A 23,513-nucleotide genomic window follows, 5' to 3' on the forward strand; every position below is an offset into this window, starting at 1 on the left:
TTTCCCCCCTTCCATCCCAGCTTTCCTCACAGATGTGATTGATTGACTCTCCACGTGCTCGGGCGCTTCAACCTGACACACAAATGCCCTTATCCTTCCCCTTTACCCTGACCCAGAACAAATCACGCAGCTCCTGAGACAAAGAGGACGCTTTTTTTCTAGTTCCCCCTCACTTTCAGAAGCGGGAAAAGATTTGCTCCTTCTCTTCTGGAAATTTTGCTGTAAAAAGAAAATAAATTTTGACTGTGTTTTTGACATATCCCTAAACAAGATGCGGTTTATAGAGTGAGTCCACTTTCCCTTCATCTGAAATTTATTTTTAAAAAGAGAGAGAGAAGTGAAAGACTGAGGATGGGTGTGTGGAGGGTGAGGGGGTGTGGCAGACTCAGTGCTGGAGAGGACCCCGGCATGTTTGGGGTTTGTGGTGAGGGGCCCCGGGCACCTGGTCCAGTCTGAAGCAGCTGGGCGGGGGAGAGAGGGTGGACGATATTTGTTTAAAAGAGAAACAAAAAGCAAGGCAGGGCCACCGAGCAGAGATGCAATGCCCTCTGTGCCCTTCCCGCGCCAGCTTTGGGTTCTAGCAGCAGTGTCTCTCTGCTCTTGGGAAGAAATCCTCGGGGATTACCTGCTCACCCCTTGTCTCCTCCAACTCCTGCAGCTGCAGGGCTAGGCTGCCCAGCTCCAGGTCATCCACTTCAACACATACCTGCATCGTCACAGACACAGAGCACCACGTGTCCTCTGGGGTCACTGTGGTCAGCACCATGTGTGGGACAGCTGTGATGACCTTCCCCTTGTGTCTCAGAGTCACCGTGTGTCCATGTGCTCAGAGACCGGGATGCTCCTGGAAGGACAGACACGAGGACCCAAGTGTGCCGGAGACCCTGCCGCTGGGAGGAGAACATGAGCCAGGAGCCGGTCTGTGACAGGGATTCCTTCTGGCAACACACTTTCTAAGCTCGAGACTCACCTCCAGACCAGAGCAGGCTTCTCTCCTCATCTCCTTCTCTGCAGCAGGGGCTTCTGCCAGGCATGCCAAGCCCAGAGCCATGCACCATCTCCAGATGCCTGCCCCAGCGCCCACACTGCTGCCAGGATGCCAGTGAATCCAGGCAGGGGGAGCAGGGTGCAGCAGGGCACCAGCAGCTGCGGCCGGCTGGTCCATGTCTGGAAATCAGTCTCACTGAACAATCCGGGGAAGAAGCTGACCTTCTAGCTGATCCTAAGGCTGTAGATGTGGAGTGGATTCTTCCTTTTCCCCTTAATTCTCTGATTAAAATGGTAATTATGCAATAGCTATTTTCCATTTTAAAAGCTGAGCATGACTTCCCTACTTGGTGGAAGCCTGTCTTCCCGGAAAAGGTGTTGCTATTTAGTGCTTTTTGAAAAAGCATTATCTGTGTTGTATGCACAGAAGCTGCTTGTTGCCAGAATGCCCCCTCCTAAAAATTATCTCTGGGAAGAGTCGTACATGGCTGGATCTGGCTCTGTCCCCAGCTGGTCCCGGGACCCCTCTGAGGCCTGAAGGGACTGCTCCGCCCTGACACCACCTCTTCTGCGTGGAGGCGCAGCCACCGTTGCACAGAAGTGCACCTGTGCACAGTGGAGTGACAGCAGCCAGGAGGCGGGGTCCAGCGCCCTGGGCCGATCTGTACTGGCTTGTTGTCACCAAAAATAGGCTGGAAATGCAGAGAAAACCCAGACACTACACCAGCAGGAAAATGAAGCCTCCTCAGCCTCCCATCACACAGCCACCCACAGTGCCAGGACAGGCTGGAAGTGTTTTTCCTGCTGCTTTAAAATAGATACAGATAGATGTCAGGCTGTTCCGTATGCAGCCATAGCTCACTACTGAGGCTGGCTATCGAAAACCTGTTTCATTGTGGAGAAATGGGGCAAAAATACAAGTTATACATAGGCATTTTCAAGCACGCATTCTATATATTCTGAAACATCAGTAGGATTTCCACCCGGTTCAGGACACTCGCCTTAAATGTAATTCAGCCTGCAGCCTGGGTAGTGTCATTTTGTAAAAAGGATGATCTGCTATAAATAACTGTCCCTCAGACCTAGAAGTGGGATGGCTCATGAATAACACATGAGCTGCGTACAGCGGCTCTGCCCTTTGAATCAGGGAACATGTGTTTCCCAATCTGAAGAGGGAGAAAGCCCTCTTCCAGCCCCCTTTTAAATTCTTGGCTTGGAATAAGCCCAACTCCTTGGGAAATCCAACCCCAAATCAACACCCACTTTTTGTTGTGTTTTCCTCTCCCCACTTTGAAGAAAGGATGGCCCTAGATTTGAGTACCTGAGTCTCTTCTCTTTGCCAAGGCTCTGCGTAGATGTAGCCCTCACCCCATCCACCTCCAGGTGCCCAAATCCCTATCAACAATTGAAGAACACACAAGTGGCTGGTACCCCAGGAGTGTGCTCCACCTGGGGCTGACGGAGAGCAAACCCAATAACCCCATCTCTGCCGGACTTGCACCTGCTGCCCTCCATCTTAGTCAGGTGACTTCCATGCAGGAGGCCAGCGACAAGCCCAGAGGGTGGCCTTGCAGGGCCAGAACACCAGCACACTCACTCAAGACAGAGCAGCAGGTCAACCTGACCTTGACAAAGGCCTGTGGCTCTCCTGCTCCACCAGCCAAGGCCTAGAAGGGGAGGAAGTAAGAAAGAGAGCCTGAGTGCACTAGCTGGGATGATGCTAGACCAGGGAAGGGGAAGGAGAGCGAGCCTCCAGCTCTGGAAGGGAAGGTGACGGGGCCAGGAAGGAGATGTTCCAGAGCCAGATTCAAACCCGCCAACACCTGGGACGGGTAAGTAATCATTGAACAAATGAATGAATGAATGAGTTGATTGTTCCAATACTTTTTTTATTGCATTTTAGGTTTTGGGGTACATGTGAGGAACATGCAAGATACTTGCATAGGTACACACGTGGTAGTGTGATTTGCTGCCTTTCTCCCCTTCACCTATATCTGGCTTTTCTCCCCATGCTGTCTCTCCCCAACTCCCCACTCCCCGCTGTCCCTCCCCTATTCCCCCCAACAGACCCCAGTGAGTAGTACTCCCCTCCCTGTGTCCATGTGTTCTCATTGTTCAACACCCGCCTGTGAGTGAGCACATGAGATATTTTATTTTCTGTTCTTGTGTCAGTTTGCTGAGAATGTTGTTCTCCAGGTTCATCCATGTTCCTACAAAGGACATAAACTCATCATTTTTGATTGCCACATAATATTCCATGGTGTATATGTGCCACGTTTTCCCTGTCCAGTCTATCATCGATGGGCATTTGGGTTGGTTCCAGGTCTTTGCTATTGTAAATAGTGCTGCAATGAACATTCGTGTGCATGTGTCCTTATAGTAGAACGATTTATAGTCCTTTGGATATATACCCAGTAATGGGATTGCTGGGTCAAATGGAATTTCTATTTCTAGGTCCTTGAGGAATTGCCACATTGTCTTCCACAATGGTTGAACTAATTTACACTCCCACCAGCATTGTAAAAGTGTTCCTATTTCTCCACATCCTCTCCAGCATCTGTTGTCTCCAGATTTTTTAATGATGGCTGTTCTAACTGGTGTGAGATGATATCTCAATGTAGTTTTGATTTGCATTTCTCTAATGACCAGTGATGATGAGCATTTTTTCAGAGTTTGTTGACCTCAGTCTCGGAATGGGGACAGTCCAAAGCTATAGAGTCTCGTGGGATCATTAATTCATTCATTCATCAAACAGTTGTGGAGGACCAGGCTCTGTGCCTCTCCTCTAGTGCTGAAAGTAGAGGAGTTACCACTCACAAATGGGGCATCCCTTAAAGATCTTCTATGGCCCATTAAGGGATCCCCATTCACCACTTAAGCCACAGGACAGGGGTACTGCTATCCTTTTCATTCTGCAATTACTTACTCACCCACCAAGGACTGTGCTGAGCACATCCCGTGCCCATAGGACATCAGGCTCACAGCTAAGGGACGGGGACCTGAAGTCAGGGAAAGAGGAAGGAGATAGACCCACTAGCCATGGGACATGGTGCAGGGTTGTTTAGGAAACAGCAATCTTCCTGAAAATATAGATTGTGTTTTGATGACACACTTCAAAATTAACTGGGGGACAAGTCAAAATTAACTGGGGACAAGTCAAATTAACTGAAGAAATTTCTTTTCTCCTTCCCCAAATTTTTGTTGCTACCATGTAGATACAGAATTAGATAATAAATATCCCCTGTAAAGAGGCCAGGAGACTTCGGCTTTCTGTCTGCCATGCCCCTGGCCCTGGGCTAACGAAACCTCTGACATCTGCATCGACCTCAGACACTACTGCAGCCACCACTGAGAGGTGGAGAAGCGGGAAGAGGTGGGGGAGGCAGGCGGACCCCAAAGACAAGCCCCAGACTATTCACACAGGCGCTTGAGAGTGGGGAGGCCAGCAAGGCGCCTCCCTGGCCACAAAATCTTAGTCATGAAGGTAAAATTGACTACATTTTAATACAATATGTTTTTAAAAACCCAAATTAGTACAAAAACCTATGACAGAAAAATATCACAATTTTAAAAACGGAATGGCTGATACTAAGTTTTTTTTTACTTTAGTCTCTAATATGGCTCAGCGCAGCCCCTGGCCTTTGTGTCTCATTTCGGTGTTTAGTTGGTGTGCTTTTCTCTGCATTCATGCAGACGAGTTAGGAACGCCGCACCACCCTCTGCTTCTGGCTGTCCACCCACTTCCCACTAGATGCCATGGCCCCAGCTGGCATGCGTGGGCCCTCTGAACATGCTCAGTGGCCCCCGAACCTGCTCTAGGAGATGCCCACACTGGCTTGTAACTCCCTACCCAACGTCGGCTTCCACCACTAGACAATAGAACCTGGGCCTCGACCACCACTGAATGGGCATCAGCCCATCGACGAACAGATCCCCAGAGTGTGATCATCCAGACAGAATGCAGAAGATCCTGGTTATGTGCCTCTTGTTTCCCCTCCTGCTCGACACCTTCTGCTTCCTCCTTTCCTTTCCTTTCTCTTTTCTTCTTCTTTTTTTTTTTTTTTTTTTTTTTGAGATGGAGTCTGGTTCTGTTGCCCAGGCTGGAGTGCAGTGGCACAATCTCTGCTCACTGCAACTTCCGTCTCCCAGGTTCCAGCAACTCTCCTGACTCAGCCTCTGTGTAGCTGGGACTACAGGGGCACACCACCACACCCAGCTAATTTTTGCATTTTTCGTAGAAACAGGGTTTTATCATGTTGGCCAGGCTGGTCTCGAACTCCTGACCTTGTGATCCTCCTGCCTTGGCCTCCCAAAGTGCTGAGATTCCAGTCATGAGCCACCGTGCCCGGCCTGCTTCCTCCTTTTCATGCTCCAGCCTCCTGCCTCCTGACCACTCCCCACATACCCCATCCCTAAGCCGGCGAAGCCTACAGGTCTGGGGGTGACCTGCCAGCGAAGAGCAACAGAGCAGAGGCACCTCCTACGGACTGGGGCTCAGAAGACCTGGCTCTGGGTAAGACGTTACTGTAAACACATTTCATGGTTTGTGTTTCTGCTTATATAAAATAGTCATTGAGGGGTTGCCAAGAGCCCAGTTACATTGAATTTTAGGCAAACAAAAAATAATACTTTAGTATAAGTATGTCCCAAATATTGCATGGGACATACTTATGGTAAAAAAAAAATCATGTGTGATTTATCTGAGATTACCATGTAACTGGGTAACCTGTATTTTTATTTGCTAAGTCTGGCAGCCCCATCATTGATGTGCTGTTTTAAATCATCATGACATCACTTTGGCGACAGCATGCTGACCTCATCTCAACCCCCAGCTGTGCCTTCAACTCTCATGTAAAACCACATCTTTTTAAACACCAGGAAGGACCGAGTCTCATGACCTTTTAACATGTAATATTTATCATCTAAATCCATAGCTGTACAGTAGCCACAGAAATGGGAGGAAGAAGAAAAGAGGCTCCTTCAATTCACTCGGCTTGTCCCCAGTAAATGTGTCATTAAAAACAACATGTATATTGGCTGGGCATGGTGGTTCATGCCTGTAATCCCAGCACTTTGGGAGGCCGAGGTGGATGGATCACCTACGGTCAAGAGTTTGAGACCTGCCTGGCCAAGATGCGGGGTTTCCCGTCTGTACTAAAAGTTAAAAAAAAAAGCTGGGCATGGTGGCGGGCACCCGTAATCCTCACTACTCAAGGGGCTGAGGCTGGAGAATCACTTGAACCCGGGAGGTGGAGGTTGCACTCAGCCAAGATTGTGCCACTGCACTCCAGCCTGGGAGACAAGAGAGGACTACGTCTAAAATATATCTATATTTTCTTTTCGGGAAGATTGGGGTTTCCTAAACAATTCTCTGCCATCTCCCATGTCTAATGGATCTGTCTTTTTCCTCTCCCTGGCTTTACTTCCCCGTCCCTTCACTGTGGCCATGACTTCCTATGGGGCACCGGATGTTCTGCATAAGTCACTGAGTAATCAGAGAATGAAAAGAAAGAGATACCCCTGCCCCGTGGTTTAAGTCATGAATGGGAATCTGTTAATGGGCCATATAAGATCATACAGAGATGTCCCATCAACAAAAGTCTTGGAACAATAATAATAAAGTCTTGAAAGATATATTTTGGGGTAGGATATGAAACACAGAAGGAAATGAGCCTGGCAGCAGTCATGCCAGCCTCGGTTCCCAGACCCTCGAGCATACACTTCGGGGGCCCAGGCGCAGGCTCACCTATCTGAGCGACTTTCCAGCCCCGTGCTGGGTGCCTTGTGTGGGTCCATTCTCTGCCTTCTCTTCCTAAGCCTTCCTGCATGTCCTAGACAGACTCAGAGACGGGGCCACGGACTCTGTGAATAAGGACAGGACATATTAGTCAGCAAAGTCCTCAGCTGCCTGACACTGCGGTGAGCCCCTGGAAGCAAAATCAAACCACTGCAGCCCAGCCCAGAGGGACAATCGCCACGGGGCCCCAGAGAGGCACACAGACAGTCATCAGCGGGGCTCCGGGTGCCTGGAGAGGAGAAACAGCAACGCCTCATGCTTAGGGCATTCCCAGCTTAATGAAATACAGGCAATTTTATTTTTATTTATTTTAGTAGATACAGGGTTTCACTATCTTGGCCGGGCTGGTCTTGAACTCCTGACCTCGTGATCCACCTGCCTTGGCCTCCCAAAGTGCTGGGATTACAGGCGTGAGCCACCTCGCCCAGCCCAGGAGATATTTTATTTAGCAAAAGCGTATCACTGTTTGTTGGAGTGAGAGTCCCTCGTCAAGGCTCACAAACTGGAGATTGTTTTATCATGATGATTACAGAGTCCTACCCAGCAAAGTCTGAAAATCGTGATAAAGTATGAACCTGTGTCTGTGAAGGAAAATTGTTATTGCTACTGAACATATAAATTGCAAATGCCATAATACAAAGATCTTTAATGCATTTCTGTCATGTAGAAGGAGAGTGGAAGCTGTTTGCATTGATTTAAATGTTGTTGACAGAAAACTGCTGTCTCTAGAAGCCTAGCCATGGATTAAGAGTAATATACACATATATACATGCAAATTAAAATGTTGAAAAAGAGACGCTTGTCAACATAACCTTCAGAAAACTGAGAGCATATTCATGGGAGAAAAGGGAAATGCATGAACACCTCATCTTACTTCCTCCTGCAGGAGCTGGAGGTGGGAATGTCACCAGGCCACGAGCCGGGATGGCTGCATGAGGATTCCCACATTCCGGCCTGCATGGGCACCTTGGGGACTGGACGTGTGGCTCCAGCTCTCCCAATCTCCTGCAGAGCATCTGAGCTAGACCATCTCTCATATTGCATCAAGCTCCTGTGTCCCATTCTGCTCTTAGTTACCCAATTCTTACACCTGCTAAAAGCCACAGTGAGAAATAAGAATCTATGTCCACACTTTTGTTTCCTAAGAGAAATATCAACATGTGTCTGCCAAATAAATTATTGTAGTCAATGAGTTATTTCCAAAAGTTCCCAGTGACCACCTCAACATGTGTTACAAGGAATCCCTCTATACCAAACCCAGGAGCCCCAAATCCTCTATACCAAACCCAGGAGCCCCGAGTCCTCTATACCAAACCCAGGAGCCCCGAGTCCTCTATACCAAACCCAGGAACCCCGAATCCTCTATACCAAACCCAGGAGCCCCGAGTCCTCTATACCAAACCCAGGAACCCCGAATCCTCTATACTAAACCCAGGAGCCCCGAGTCCTCTATACCAAACCCAGGGGCCCCGAATCCTCTATACCAAACCCAGGAGCCCTGAATATTCTATACCAAACCCAGGAGCCCAGCATGTGACAGGATAGCACCCGACTGGTCATAGAGCTGCCGATGCTCACAACCTGTACAGAAATGCATCCACTTTTCAGGGAGGTGAAGACACAAGGGGGAGGGGGTCAGGAGGCGCCTTCCAGGAAAGGTGCTGTGTCTTTCAACTCAGTGACCAAAAACACGCCTGGTTATAAATCTGCTGTGTCTGTGGAATGGAGTGGGGGAATATAAAAGTTACTGTGAATATTGTCCCTGAATTGTTTTCTGATTTTTTTTTTTTTTTTTTTTTTGGAAATAGATCCATAGATCCTGGATCCTATTGTGCCCTATTTTTTTTTTTTCTCTAACTTGACATGGTATCACCAGATTGTTTTCAGAATATTCTGTAAGTGCTGTGTCGTCCGCAGGGTCTACCACAGGACCTCTGCCCCTGTGCCCCCAGCATCTGCCTCTGCTGCTGCAGGCTCCGGCCAGTGAAGGCTGCAGGTGCCTCAGCTACTCTATCTGCAGAGGAGCAGACAGAGCTCAGAGGCAGCACAGGTGCGAATCTAGATGGTGCTGTCTCTAAGTTGATGCCGGGATCATACGCCCCTTGCAGGCACCTGCTATGTTGGGGCTTCTCTGCATCCCACCCTTTCTCAACGTCATCCCAAAGCATGTCTCCATCAAGTGTGGGCTTTGTGACCCCCGACCGACCATCCCCACAGAAAGGGTCTGCCCCGACCCAGGGTGGGCACTCACCTTCTTCAGTTGTTGGCTGTGGCATAGACGCGTTGCTTATCTTTTCTATGCCCCGAATTCTTCATGGCAAAGCTATGAGGGTGAGGCTGCCCCTGTCTGCGTGGTTGTATTCCCACGACCTCACTTACACGTGTGCCCTGGGTATGATTCCACATACATGTCCAGCTCCACTCAGTCACACTCTGGAGACCAGGAAATGCCTCTGATTCATCTTTCAGTTGCCACAAAGCCTAGCACAGAGCCTTGCCCTGCCAGGGAAATAGAAAGACCCCCTTTACTTAGTTGATGATTTTTCCCAAGCTCTATACTTGGACTGTGGGTGTCCGAAATGCATTTTGAGGAATGTTCTGATACATTAGCAATTTTTCCCCACCTTTCCCCACAACCCTGAGTTTTTGTCTCAACCCCATCAGGAGTAGATGATGCAGGCCACAGCCCAGAGAGACACAATGGCACAAATTCCCAGCCCCAGAGTTCCAAACGCTGAGGCGCAGGCAGAGACAGTGGGTTTCAAAGGATGTTTTTATCTGAGCAAGCCAGTTCCCCGGCCTCTAGACCAGCTGTTTCCCTAGATGGAAGGAAATGGAGAAAGAGCATCCTAAGAGGCAAAGGATACTCGATGCCGGTGGGCTCCTGAGAAAGGACTTGGGCCCCACTCTGCACCCCTGGGGGCTCAAGGAGAAAATGATGGGATCCCTGACAGGTGTGGAAATCTGGGCACAGAGAAGCCAAGGCTGCCATCCCAGGGAAGGCCCTGGGGAAGCCTTGCCTGGCACAGAAGCCACCACATGGGTGGCTGGTCCATCCAGACGCAGTCCCCAGGAGATTCTGCACACCCAGGTAGAGAGGGAAGCTGTGGGTCATTTCCTCAATACCCCAAATAGAGGCTGCAGTGGGAAGAAGTTGAGAGAGAGAGAGATATGGAAAAGCCTTTTGATAAGAACAAGAGATAGTGGTGTGGACCGATGGCCTGGCCAGAGAGGACCTCTACAGAGAAGGTGCTTCCAGGAGAGGCCAGGTGTCAAATGACAGGCTTGGCCCTTCCCACAGCCAAGACACCCTAGAAATGAAGATGATTCCCAGAAAAGAGGGGAGGGGGACCCAGAGTTGCCAGAACATTGGCTGAAGTTTGTCTCTCCCTCAGGCAGATGGCCCGCACACGATAGACCCGGGTCACATGTCAGCGAGGCACCTGTTTCTCTGGCCTGAATTCTAACCAAATATGGCTTTTAAAGTGAGGCTGCTCTCAGCTCAGGTGCGTCCTCCATGATAGGGGCACACTTTGGCTGGGATCCCACATGTGGCAAAGATGGAACTCAGAACAGACAGAACGCCCGTGGTGGAACAACAGGACCTCATCCCCATAGGGCTTCTTAACGCTGTTTCCACATCAACCCCTTCTTCTGCAAGCCAGGGAACCCCCAACACGCGCCTTTCCTCTATACCCGTGGGCTTCAGTTCCGGCCACTAGAACCGAATCCCATGGGAACAGAGGCCCTGCTGGCCTTGTCTACCACTGTGACTGGAACAGTCACTGCTCATGGAACAGTCACTGCTCAGCCACTGCTTGTATAGTCAATAAATAACATGTGAATTCATGGCCTGATGAGTAGAAACCCATTCGCACCCACAGACAGGCATGAAACTCACTGTTGAAAGAATCATGGAGGTGAATACTTCTTAGGGAGACAAACATTCCCTCAGCCTCTAGATGGGCCCCTTAATCAACAGATATTCTTCTTTTATTTTTTTTTAAACAGTCTCACTCTGTCGCCCAGGCTGGAGTGCAGTAGCACGATCTCAGCTCACTGCAACCTCCACCTCCCAGATTCCAGTGATTCTCCTGCCTCAGCCTCCTGAGTAGCTGGGATGACAGGCACGTGCCACCAAACCCAGCTACTTTTTTGTATTTTTAGTAGGGGTGGGGTTTCTTCATATTGGCCAGGCTGATCTCTAACTCGTGACCTCACGTGATCTGCCCGCCTTGGGCTCCCAAAGTGCTGGAATCACATGCATGAGCCGCCGCACCTGGCGTGGCAGGTATTCTCAAACACACACAACAGATGACAGAATTTTGCTTTTTGGAAACAATGTGGTATTTTCAAAACCCCAACACAAGAAACCTTGAGACGATAGCCTCTGAGGTAGATGAGTCCACGCGGCCACGGTGGCTCCTGTGGTCATAGCGAAACAGGGCAGTGCTGTGGGGAAACTCAAAATCAGCCACGCAAATCGCTGGATTGGATGATTCGCTTGTGCGTCCTTGGGGAAGAAAATCTTTCTGGGATTTGCTTTTAAGTAACAACAAAGGAGAGAGGAGGGAGGACTAAGCCAAGTGTGGATGAAGCAAAGTCAGCCGTGAATTGGTCGTTCAGAAGTCAGGGTGATAGGAACACAGGGTCATTAGAATTTGTCTACTTTTGCATATATCTGAAATCTCCCCGCTAAAAAGTTTTTATTTTTTAAATTCACATCTGTCTCTGGGGCTGTGCCAGCAACTCCCACCCTGGCGGTGATGACACCTCCCATCTGCTTCTTTGTGGCTTGTCAGAGAGAATGTTCAGGCTGCTATATTCTGTCTAAATTCCAGAAATAGTTAGGACATTACCACTCCCAAGCCTCATACCTGAGATAATTAGAACAAGAAGTCTGTGTTCATATGTCCAAGATCGTTAAAGAATTCAAGAAGCAAGACAAAGAAAAAAAATTCTTTTACTAAAATTAACTGTAATAATCCCAAATCCATGCTATTTTTGTATGCGAACTTTCTGAAATGCATGATATTTATATCCAGCAAAGGATGTCTTTTCTTAGCCCAAGAAAAACAAGAAGAGTGAAATCAAGCTGGCCAGGAGAGAGTGGAAGGGGTGTGTGTGTTCACACAGGCAGCCTGAGTCAATGAGGCTTCCCTGCTGGAGTGATTTCTGAGCAGTCATCAGTCAGACCTGAGATGAGTGGCCTCACGTTACCATCGTGAAAACGCTAGTAGCTACAGAAGCAGAGCCTGCTCCGGGCTTTGGGGAGAAGCTACTGGAACTGGCTGGCTTGGACTTCCTTCCAGAGCCCAGATGCCTACCAGATTGCTCAGGTCTGCTGAGAAGATCCCTGAATTTTTATAAAAATTAGAAACATGGAATCAATGCCTTTACCTTTGCAGGGATAAAAGTAAATGGTGAGGCAAGAATGAATCTGGGAGGTTTGCCAGGTTAAGGAATAACATTTCCAGATGACAGGGACATGAGGATAACACATTGGAGCAGGGACTGTGTGACTCCTTTTTTTTTTTTGGAGATAGACTCTTGCTCTGTCACCAGACTGGAGTGCAGTGGTGCAATCTTGGCTCACTGCAAACTCCGCCTCCTGGGTTCAAGTGATTTTTCCACCTCAGCCTCCCGAGTAGCTGGGACCACAGGCGCATGCCACCATGCCTGGCTAATGTTTTGTATTTTTAGTAGAGACAGGGTTTCACCATGTTGGCCAGGATGGTCTCGATCTCTTGACCTAGTGATCCACCCACCTCGGCCTCCCAAAGTTCTGGGATTACAGGCATGAGCCACCACACTCAGCCCCTGTGTGACTTCTGACTCGTCTTTTTCCTTGTCTTACATTCCAGTGCTGAATTTAGGCTCCATACATTTTTTTTTGAGACAGAGTCTTCCTCTGTTGCCCATGCTGGAGTGCAGTGGTGCAATCTCGGCTCACTGCAGTCTCCGCCTCCCGGGTTCAAGTGATTCTCCTGCCTCAGCCTCCCAAGTAGCTGGGATTACAGATGTACTCCACCACGTCCAGCTAATTTTTGTATTGTTAGTAGAGATAGAGTTTCACTATGTCGGCCAGGCTGGTTTCAAACTTCTGACCTCAGGTGATCTGCCAGCCTTGGCCTCCCAAAGTGCTGAGATTACAGGTGTGAGCCACTGAACCCAGCCAGGTTCCATCGATTCTTTTTTTTTTTTTTTTTGAGATGGAGTCTCACTCTGTTGCCCAGGCTAGAGTGCTGTGGCGTGATCTTGGCTCATTGCAACCTCCACTTCCCAGATTCAAGTCATCCTCCTGCCTCAGCCTCCTGAGTAGCTGGGATTACAGGCACCTGCCACCATGCCAGACAATTTTTGTACTTTTAGTAGAGGCAGGGTTTGACCATGTTGGCCAGGCTGGTCTCAGACTCCTGACCTCAGGTGATCTGCCCACCTCAGCCTCCCAAAGTGCTGGGATTACAGGCATGAGCCACCGTGCCCAGCTCCATACATTCTTTATTGCCTTATTCTTTTTCTTTGGCAAGAAGGGTTTGAAGAGGATTGTAACAGTATATGGACTTCAGGAAAAAGTAAACGTTGGCTAAGTCAATAGTAAAAAAACAAAAATATAAATTATTGATCTTGAATGTGCTCGTGCAATTTTAATTGCATAAGGACAATACCTGGAAGAGAGCAGGCAAGAATGTAAACAGTGTGCTAGGGTGGTAAAACATGAGTGTTTTACTTTATTAATTAAAATAATTTTATAGGCCGGGCGCGGTGGCTCACGCCTGTAATCCCAGCACTTTGGGAGGCCGAGGCGGGTGGATCACGAGGTCGAGAGATCGAGACCATCCTGGTCAACATGGTGAAACCCCGTCTCTACTAAAATACAAAAAATTAGCTGGGCATGGTGGCGCGTGCCTGTAATCCCAGCTGCTCAGGAGGCTGAGGCAGGAGAATTGCCTGAACCCAGGAGGCGGAGGTTGCGGTGAGCCGAGATCACGCCATTACACTCCAGCCTGGGTAACAAGAGCGAAACTCCGTCTCAAAAATAAATAAATAATAATAAAAATATTTTTATAGTTAAATACAAAAGAAAACTAGGGGCTTAGAGTTACTTGTCATATTCTGCTGAATTCATCACAACAGGCCATCTGTGAAGGAGGAAGACACATTCATCTTTCAAACTGAGAAAAAAATTAAATATCCAAAGCTTCTTCAAGTTCTTATAGCAATTTGGTGTTGAAACTTGAAATATAATATTAAAAGAAATCTACTTCCTAATTTTCAAACCAAAATAGACTGGAATCCTGCTCCCGCCATTTTCACAGAAAGAGCAACTGAAATTCTGATGCTCCTTCTTATTTGTAACATGAGGATAATAATAAAAGCCACCTCACTGTCAAAAAAAAAGAAGTGAAAGATGAAATCAGAACATGAGGAAAGGTAGCGAAAACAAGAAGCAAATGAGAAATACTGCACATTCATTAGAGACGACCCCCGGGTTGGGCTCTGAGCTGCCGACAGATGCTCCGGCCAGGAAAACATACCGGAGACAGGCCAGGAGGCAACATAAGTTGAATCCAGACTCGCTTCTTGGGAGACACATTCCTGGAACAAGATCAGAGAGAAATAACTCTTGGAAGTCTGTTGTGAGAGGGAGTAAGGGGCCATCTTATCTTCTAAGGAGTCTACTTTGCAGTGGGAGAACAGGGCATGAGGTGGAGACAGTTAATGATACAGTGCACAAAATGCAAAGCAGTTTTAAGTTACCATAGCTGGTTAGAGGAATGCTGGCAAACAGTAGCACATAGCACTAAGCCCTGACTCAGTCTTTAGGAAATCAGTATACCGGTCCTCAGCATTCTTCTGGAATATTCCCCTTTTGATATGCTCATGGACACCTGATTTTCTTGTGGGTCCTGCTCTGTAAAATGACCCAAGTACCACCCCATCACCAGCACCATCATCGTGACCATCACCATCACAATCGGAAACACCATCACCACCATCACCATCATCATAAACATCACCAGCACAATCAGAAACACAACATCATCAAAAATACCATTAGAAACTCTATCACCAATATCCAAACCATCACCACAATCATCACTCACACCATCAGAAACACCACCAACACCGTCGCCACGGTGACCAACACCACCATGAACACCCACACTACCATGATCAACACCGTCACCAACACCATCAAAAATGTCAGAAACACCATTACAGCAAAATAATTATTACCATCATCATCATCAACACCAACACTGTCATTATTGTACTAGTCCATTTTCACACTGCTATAAAGAAATACCCAGGACTGGATAACTTATAAAGGAAATAGGGTTAATTAACTCACAGTTCCACATGGCTGGGGAGGCTTCAGAAAACTTACCATCATGGCAGAAGGCAAAGGGAAGCAAGCGTCTCCTTCACAAGGTGGCAGGAGAGAGAAGAGCGAAGGGGGAACTTTCAGACACTTAGAAAACCACCAGATCTCATGAGACTCACTCATTATCATGAGAACAGCATGTGGTGTTTTGTTTTCTGTTCTTGTATCAGTTTGCTGAGAATGAGGGTTTCCAGCTTCATCCATGTCCCTGCAAAGGACATGAATTAATCCTTTTTTATGGCTGCATAGTATTCCATGGTGTATATACCGTTCTCAACATGGGTTGAGAAGGACCAACAGATAGGTGACCACAAGGGCAGAGCCTCCCATGCTTACCCACATGGGTGGACCTGCAGCACAAGTGAGAAGAAACCATGGTCGCCGCTGCTCTCAGCAAAGCCAAGCCTGCCTTACTGACACACAGCTCGCTGCATAGATGACACTTACCACCTCGACTCCACGCCCAGTAAAAACCAGTGTGCTTATCTCTGTGGATCGCTTATAGCTTTAGCACAGTCTCAGAATCTCATCAAAGCAATGGGTGAAAAAGGGGAAAGTTGGTTACTGGCTCATAGAGAAGACAAATTGACGAAATGATTTCAGTTATTTGCTAAATGTGGTTTCTGTCGAAGGCACCAAGTTAAGTCAAACGTCTGAGTTGCTGTGTCAGTGGTCTCTGTATGTGCCCGTCTTATGGAGGTTGTGTCTTAGAATATGACTTTCCCTTCCTCTGCCTTCTTTGGAAGGAGTGGTGTGAGGTCTCACAGTAGCCCGTGCCTATCTCCCTGTACTTGGGACTATCTCAGATTCAGCAACTCTTACGCTTAGGGCTGGAGGGAGCCTTAAGCATCTTTGGGCCCAAAGGAGGCCTGGGGTAAGTTTCTGCTTCCTTTTAACCTCTTTGCCATCAATCTTACTTCAGGTCATTCTGTCGCCCTGTTGCTCAGCCCCTTTGCTCTCCCCCTGTTAAGCCTAAGCAGAGAGAACAGCTTGAGAGCTGCAGGGAGCCCTTGCCTTGACTTTTTTCCTGCCTCATTATTGTTAGGTTCTGTCATTCTAGTTATCACTACAGCCTAAAAATTAAGCATCCCCTCTCTGGAAGGTGTTGCTGTGGTTCTCCTAATCAGGCCAGAGCCCCCGCAAAGGATTCACATCAAGAAGAGGTAGAGCCATGAGTCCACGCTGGGGCCAATATTAGTTATTCTGAAATCACAGCCCAATGACTATGGGGTGCAATAGGATCTTCTTCCTCTAAATACTCTTCTTCCCTTTCCTCCCCCCCCTTTCCATCTTCCTGCACGCACACCCCCAGCTATGCCTCTCTGATGACTCAAGCCATACAAATGGTTCTTCCTGTGCTGACTAGTCTCTGGGCAGTGTAGGTTCTATCTGCTGAAGTCGCATCTGATAGGCTCCCACGACCTCTAGCACTATGATTGACAGGCATCAATCCCTGTGATTGACATGCATCTGATAGGCTCTGTGATTGATACACGACGAACAGCCAACAAAACACATTGTTACCTGAATTTATGAACTGAAATTAATTAGCTAAATTCCTAGTAACTACTTTGCACAGAAAGTGTATTAATTCATAATCAATATCACTTCTGATCATTTGCATTTCATGTGATGTACCATTATTAATGAAAGACTGATTGAATGAGCATAATGTGATTGAAATCTGAATTAATATATTGTCATAGTTTATTATTTTCCTAATTCCAAGTCAGTAGGATCAGTAGAATGAATCTATGTTCTTAGACCAATGACATTCAAAATGAAAAGCCCATTTTATCTTCATATCCACTAAATATTTTGGCAAAAATTTAACTGTCTGACTAAACTAATTTTCCTTGGTGGTGACACATAGGTAAGTTTCTGGGTGTAGTCAAGGAAGCCGTGTTTGTCTAAGTCCAAGCACTTGTCCATGGATATTATGAATGAGCGTCCACTCACTGCAATGGGTGAGTGAAGCCCCAATGCAGTCTTGAAACTCTATTCCCAGTGTGGAGTCTCACATGGTTCACGACAGCAGCAGAATCGTTAACTGAATTATGCTTTCAATCTGTCCACTGCAGCAGCCCTATACATTTCTCCTGTGTAAATAGCATTCGGGTGTAATGTACGGGCTCACCACTGTTTGCTGCTTCTGTACAATGAAACATCCATTTCTTATGAACAGATGGAAGCTACACAAAATGAAATTAGAAAAATAATCCCAAGTGAATCAAGCTCAGTTATAATTTTCCTAATACATTGAGTGTTAGAAAATCCACGTTAATGTGTTGAGTTCCATGGACTGAAGTTTGCACATGGGCGGCTTTTTAAGTTATTTAGTCAAATGCACTTAAAGCTGTAAATTATCTGACTTGAGAACTTTTACAGTCAACAACTAATTTAATTCAACTAAAAAATGAGTTAACTTTGTCTAGTATGAGACAGTGCCGTGGGCATGGTGAAAAATGAAAAATCAAACTGCATCTTCACAAGGAGAAGGCTGGTATAGTTTCTCAAATACATACTTTTGAGATCTTTTCATAACATAAACACGAGTTTATGTTAAAAAATCTGCAACAATTGTTTTAAAACTGAACCATCATTCAATCACTCAGCATGTGAGTTTGGCAACATGATGCGAAATCACAAATCAGACTATTGATGCTTTTTATTGAACGATTTAAATAGATTGGTTTTACCCTTTGACCAAAAGAGTGACTAGAGGTGATGAATACCAGCTTTGTTCTAGTAATCATTTCACAAGGTGTATGTACACCAGAATATCACATTGTACACCTTTAATATACACAATTTGTTTGTCAAGTAAATCTCAATAAAGCTGGGAAGATGATGGGTAGATTAGATAGATAGATAGATAGATAGATAGATGGATAGATAATAGGATGGATAAATGGTTGAAGAGATGGATACATATATAGATGGACAGATGAATAGATGCATGGATGGATGAATGCATGCATGAATGGTTGGATGGATGGATGGATGGATGGATGGATGGATGGATGGATGGATTGATGGATAGCTAGATGGATGGACTGATGGATGGATGGATGGATAGATGGTGGATGGATGGATAAATGGATGAAGAGATGAATGGATGCATGGATGGATGGATGGATGCATGGATGGATGGATGGATTGATAGATGGATAGGTAGATGGATGGACTGATGGATGGATGGATGGGTAGATGGATGGACTGATGGATGGATGGATGGGTAGATGGATGGACTGATGGATGGATGGATGGGTAGATGGATGAACTGATGGATGGATGGATGGATAAATGGATGAAGAGATGGATACATATATAGATGGAGAGATGAATAGATGCATGGATGGATGGATGCATGGATGGATGGATGGATTGATAGATGGATAGGTAGATGGATGGACTGATGGATGGATGGATGAATGGATGGATGGATGGATGGATGGATGGATGGATGGATGGATACGTGGATAGGTAGATGGATGGACTGATGGATGGATGGTGGATGGATGGATGGATGGATGGTGGATGGATGGTGGATGGATGAATGGACGCACGAATGGACAGATGTTTGCTTTAAGTCAACACAAAGACTATAGCGCACCATGTCCACAAGGTGTTCATAGTCACAGAAGTCTGAACTTCAAACCCACAGAGAGCACATGAAACTTGGAAGTATACAAAGAAAAGTCAAAAACATAATAAATGGACTTTAAACTAAGCCATAGCAAAAATAAAGGCGAGTTATTTATTTAATAAAAAAAATAAAGGGCAAGTACTTCCTGTTATGCATTAAGAATGTGTTATTAAGGCCAGGTGTGGTAGCTGACACCTGTAATCCCAGCACTTTGAGAGGTCAAGGTGGGAGATCACTTGAGTTCAGTAGGTCAAGATCATCCTGGGCAAAATATCAAAACCCCGTCTCTACCAAAAATACAAAAAAAAAAAAAAAAAGAGCCAGGTTTCATGGTGCATGCCTATAGTTCCAGCTGCTCAGGGGACTGAGGTGGATCACTTGAGCCTGGGAGGTGAAAGTCGCAGGGTGCCAAGATCGCACCTCTCCACTCCAGAGTTGGTGACAGAGCAAGATTCTGACTCAAAAAAAATAAAAATTAAAGGACTTCATTATTAAGCGACAGTTGTCTATCATAGCAGTAGTCAAAATTCTTGGTAAAAATGTAGATGCCTTGGGATATTCTTATTATTAGCTATATTAATAGAAAGAAACTCTGTAAGAATTCTGTAGTTTGAAAGAATCACTGTCACCTATTGTCTTCAAAGCCAGTGAGAGCCACACTCTGGCATAACGCCTCCTTTGCTCAGGTATGGTGCGCTGCCTCAGGTGCCTTCTCTGGTGGCCACCGTTGCACGCGGGGGTCACGCGGGGCAGCTCGGCTCGCTCCCACGTCTGGGCGGACATTGCAGCTGCGGGCCTTCTGTAAAACGCTGCACCTGTCTTATCCCAGGAACACATGCACCGCAAGGGCATTGCCTTCTCAATCCTATCACTTTGCATTTTGTTTGATAAAATGTTATTTTTGACCCTGTTGATAATGAGGAAGATTTGTAGAGCAAGCATACACCAGATTGTATAATAACAAGTTAACAAAAACGAATCATTTATCAGCTTATGTTAACTATGTAAGAACTAGTCTTTCATAGTTGTTTACTTTTGAATATTTGAATATATACAGAGTACTTGGAATATACACACAGTACACAAGTTTGATATGTTAACACAGGAGTGTCCAACCTTTTGGCTTCCTGGGCCACAATGGAAAAAAGTGGAATTGTCTTGGGCCACACATAAAACACACTAACACTAACGAGAGTGGATGAGCTGGGAAAGGCCCACGCATGAGTTCCGTGATACCCGCCACCAACACATGGGTTCCGTGACACCTGCCACCACAGACAAGCCAAAAAGAACGCATATGCAAAGGGTTGGACATGCCTGTACTGCAGAATCTACGGATTGCATCTCCTCCACTCATGGTTAGCCACTCTGGTGTATCCCACCAGATAACCTGGCTTATCTGCATTTATTTTATTTATTTATTTATTTTGAGACTGAGTCTTGCTCTGTCACCCAGGCTAGAGTGCAGTGGCATGATCTTGGCTCACTACAACCTCCACCTCCCACCCAGGTTCAAACAATTCTCCCTGTCTCAGCCTCTGGAGTAGCTGGGATTACAGGTATGTGCCACCATGCCCAGCTAATTTTTGTATTTTTAGTAGAGGTGGGGTTTCACCATATTGGCCAGACTGGTCTTGAACTCCTGACTTCAAGTGATCCACCTGCCTTGGCCTCCCAAAGTTCTGGGATTACCTTTGTGAGCCACCATGCCTGGCCAATTTTTTTTTTTTTAATTTTTCATTGTGATAAAATACACGTAAAATTTACAATCTCAACCATTTTTAAGTGTGCAGTTCTGAGGCATTCAAAGCACTGTGTACAACCATCACTGCCATCCACCTCCAGAGCTATTTCATCTTCCCAAGCTAACGCTCCATCCCATGAAACACTCACTTCCCATTCCCCTTTTCCCCACCCCCTGGCACTCACCCTTCTGACCGTAGGACATTTACTTTCTCCAGGGACCTCATATTAGCAGACTCATTCAATACTTTTCTTTTTCAGCAGGCTTATTTCACTAAGCACAGTGTCCCAGGATTCACCCGTGCCGTAGCGTGCATCAGAATCTTCGTCCTTTTTAGGGTCAGATAACATTCCATTGTATCGATGGACCACATTTTGTTCATCAGTGGACACACTCAGGTTGCCACCAAGTTTTAGCTGTTGTGATAATGCTGATATGAACACAGGAATTCAAATCTCTCTAGGAAGCCCAGCTTTCAACTCTCTGGGGTCTGTACGCTCAGGCGGAACTGCTGGGGACGGGGTAGTTCTGCCTTAACGTTGGCCTCTGCTTTCATAATGCTGCCGCTTTTCCTTCTTCTTAAATTTGTCTTCATATGGTCTACGAATGTGATCTCTATTTCACGTGATTTTTTTCTTTTATGCTAACTTGAAATTTTTACATTTTGTTTTTAGTTCTTTTACTGAATATTTAAAAACTAATGTCACACAGTAAAGTTAATCCTCTCTTTTTAGACAGTAACTCCAAACTACTGATTATGAGTCATTATGAAATTAATAGATTTCTAACTTCTTATGTCTCTTTTTTTACCTCCAATAATTTTAGTTTATTATTTTATGATTGTGAGTTCTTCTCATACTTTATACTTCTGAGTATGTGTGATTTGCCAGCTTTATACATTATTTCTAACTCCAGACTAGACAAGAAGAGGAACTCCTCCAACCATGCCTCCTCTCCCACCGTTTCCATTTCTGTTATTCCTTAGAATCGTATTTCTAACATTTGTCATTAAGATAGCCTCTCATGTATCGTAATCCGTTGGAGCTTTAGTCTTATTCCCACATTGAATGGCTTCAGTGCTCATGGCTCACTTTCTAGCTGTGTCTCCATCCGTTTTGAGACATTCAAGTTTGTTCTAGAGTCGTCTTCTAGAAATGTCTTTAAGATGAGTTCACCAGCCCTGCATCCCTTGGGTCTCACGTGCTTTAAGAGACTTTGCTTTTATAGTATTTTAAGTAAAGCCCATGCTTTTTTCATTTCTTCTTTCACTATATCAATAAATTGAGTCTTTTCTGGATCAGCTGTTTTACCCAAGGTACAAATTGGGGAAAGGCTAAGTCAGAATTTCCCCAGCTCAAAAGGAAGCTCCTTGTAACCCAGGGCCTGTGTCCATGTGTGTGTAAATGCATGTGTGTGTAAATGCATGTGTGTAGGCATGCATATTCATATCTGTACATGCATGCGTGAATGCAATGTGTGCACATGTGTACACGCATGTGTGTGCGATGTGTGTGTACATGTGTGTCAATGTATATGTGCACATGTGTGTTCATGTGTGTGAATTCATGTGTGTGCACATGTGGGTCTGTGTGAGCATGCGTGTGTGTGCGTGTGTGCATGTGTGTGAATGCATGTATGTGAATGCATGTGTATATACGTTTGTGGATGTGTGTGCATGTATGCATAAGTTTGAGTGCATATATGTACACATGTGTGTGCATGTATGCATGTGTGAGTGCATGTGTGTATGCATGTGTATGGATGTATGTGTGTGCATGTGCTCATGTGTGTGGGTGCATGTATGCATTGTGTGAGTGCATATGTGCATGCATGTGTGTGGATGCATTTGTGTGCATGTATGAATGTGTGAGTGCATGTGTGTGCATGCATGTGTGTGGGTGTATGTGTGTGCATCTATACGTGTGTGAGTGCATGTGTGAATGTGTACATGTGGATGTGTGCATGTATGCATGTGTGAGTGCATATGTGTATGCATGTGTGTGGATGTATGTGTGCATGTATGCATGTGTTAGTGCATGTGTGTGTGCATGTGTAGATGTGTGAGTGCATGTGTATGCATGTGTGGATGTGTGTGTGCATGTATGCATATGTGAGTGCATGTGTGTGCACATGTGTAAGAGTGTGTGGATATGTGTGTGTGCGAGTACATGTGTGTAGCATGTGTGTATGCATGTGTGGGTGCATGTGTGTATGCATTTGTATGTGTGCGTGTATGTGTGTATGTACACATGTGTGTACATGTATGCATTGTGCATGCGTGTGTGTGGATGTATTCATGTGTGTGAATGCATGTGTACACGTGTGTTAATGCATGTGTGTGGATGTGTGTGCATATATGCGTGCATCGTGTATATGATATGTAAATGCATGTGTGTATTCATGTGTGTCTGGATGTATGTGTGTGCATGCATGTGTGTGTGCACATGTATGTTTGTATGCATTATTTGTCATTTCTCCCCAGCTAACAGAACATGAGGCTGTGGCTGCTCGAAATGCGTTCCCTCTCCCACCTTGCTTCCCTGGTAGCCACCTTCTGCGGGAGCAGCTCACTAAAGTAACCTCTCAAGGGCTCTGCACATCACCCAACTCCTGGTAAATGCTCAGGAAGTGCAGTGTTTCCTTCCCTCTGTGCAGTATCTCCTGACTTTCAGTGATACCCTGGGACATTCCTACAGCACTCTCTCATCAGACCCCCCGCTCCAAGCAACACCTGCGGATTCTGCCAAGGCCGCAGCATCACTTCAGGAGTCTTGGTGATCTGGGCGCTGTCTTGGAGCTGCTCTGCTGGAAGACCCCACCCTCCAGGCTGTGCTATGCCCTGCCCCAGCTGGGTCTTCCCTCATTCCACGCCCTTTCACACACACTGTAGAATCCATGGTTAGGCTGCGAGCTCCATGAAAGCTTGAGTTTGCTTTCTGGCTTTTGT

The sequence above is a fragment of the Callithrix jacchus genome, chromosome 7 (assembly GCF_049354715.1).
Source record: "Callithrix jacchus isolate 240 chromosome 7, calJac240_pri, whole genome shotgun sequence".
Classification (NCBI taxonomy): Eukaryota; Metazoa; Chordata; class Mammalia; order Primates; family Cebidae; genus Callithrix; species Callithrix jacchus.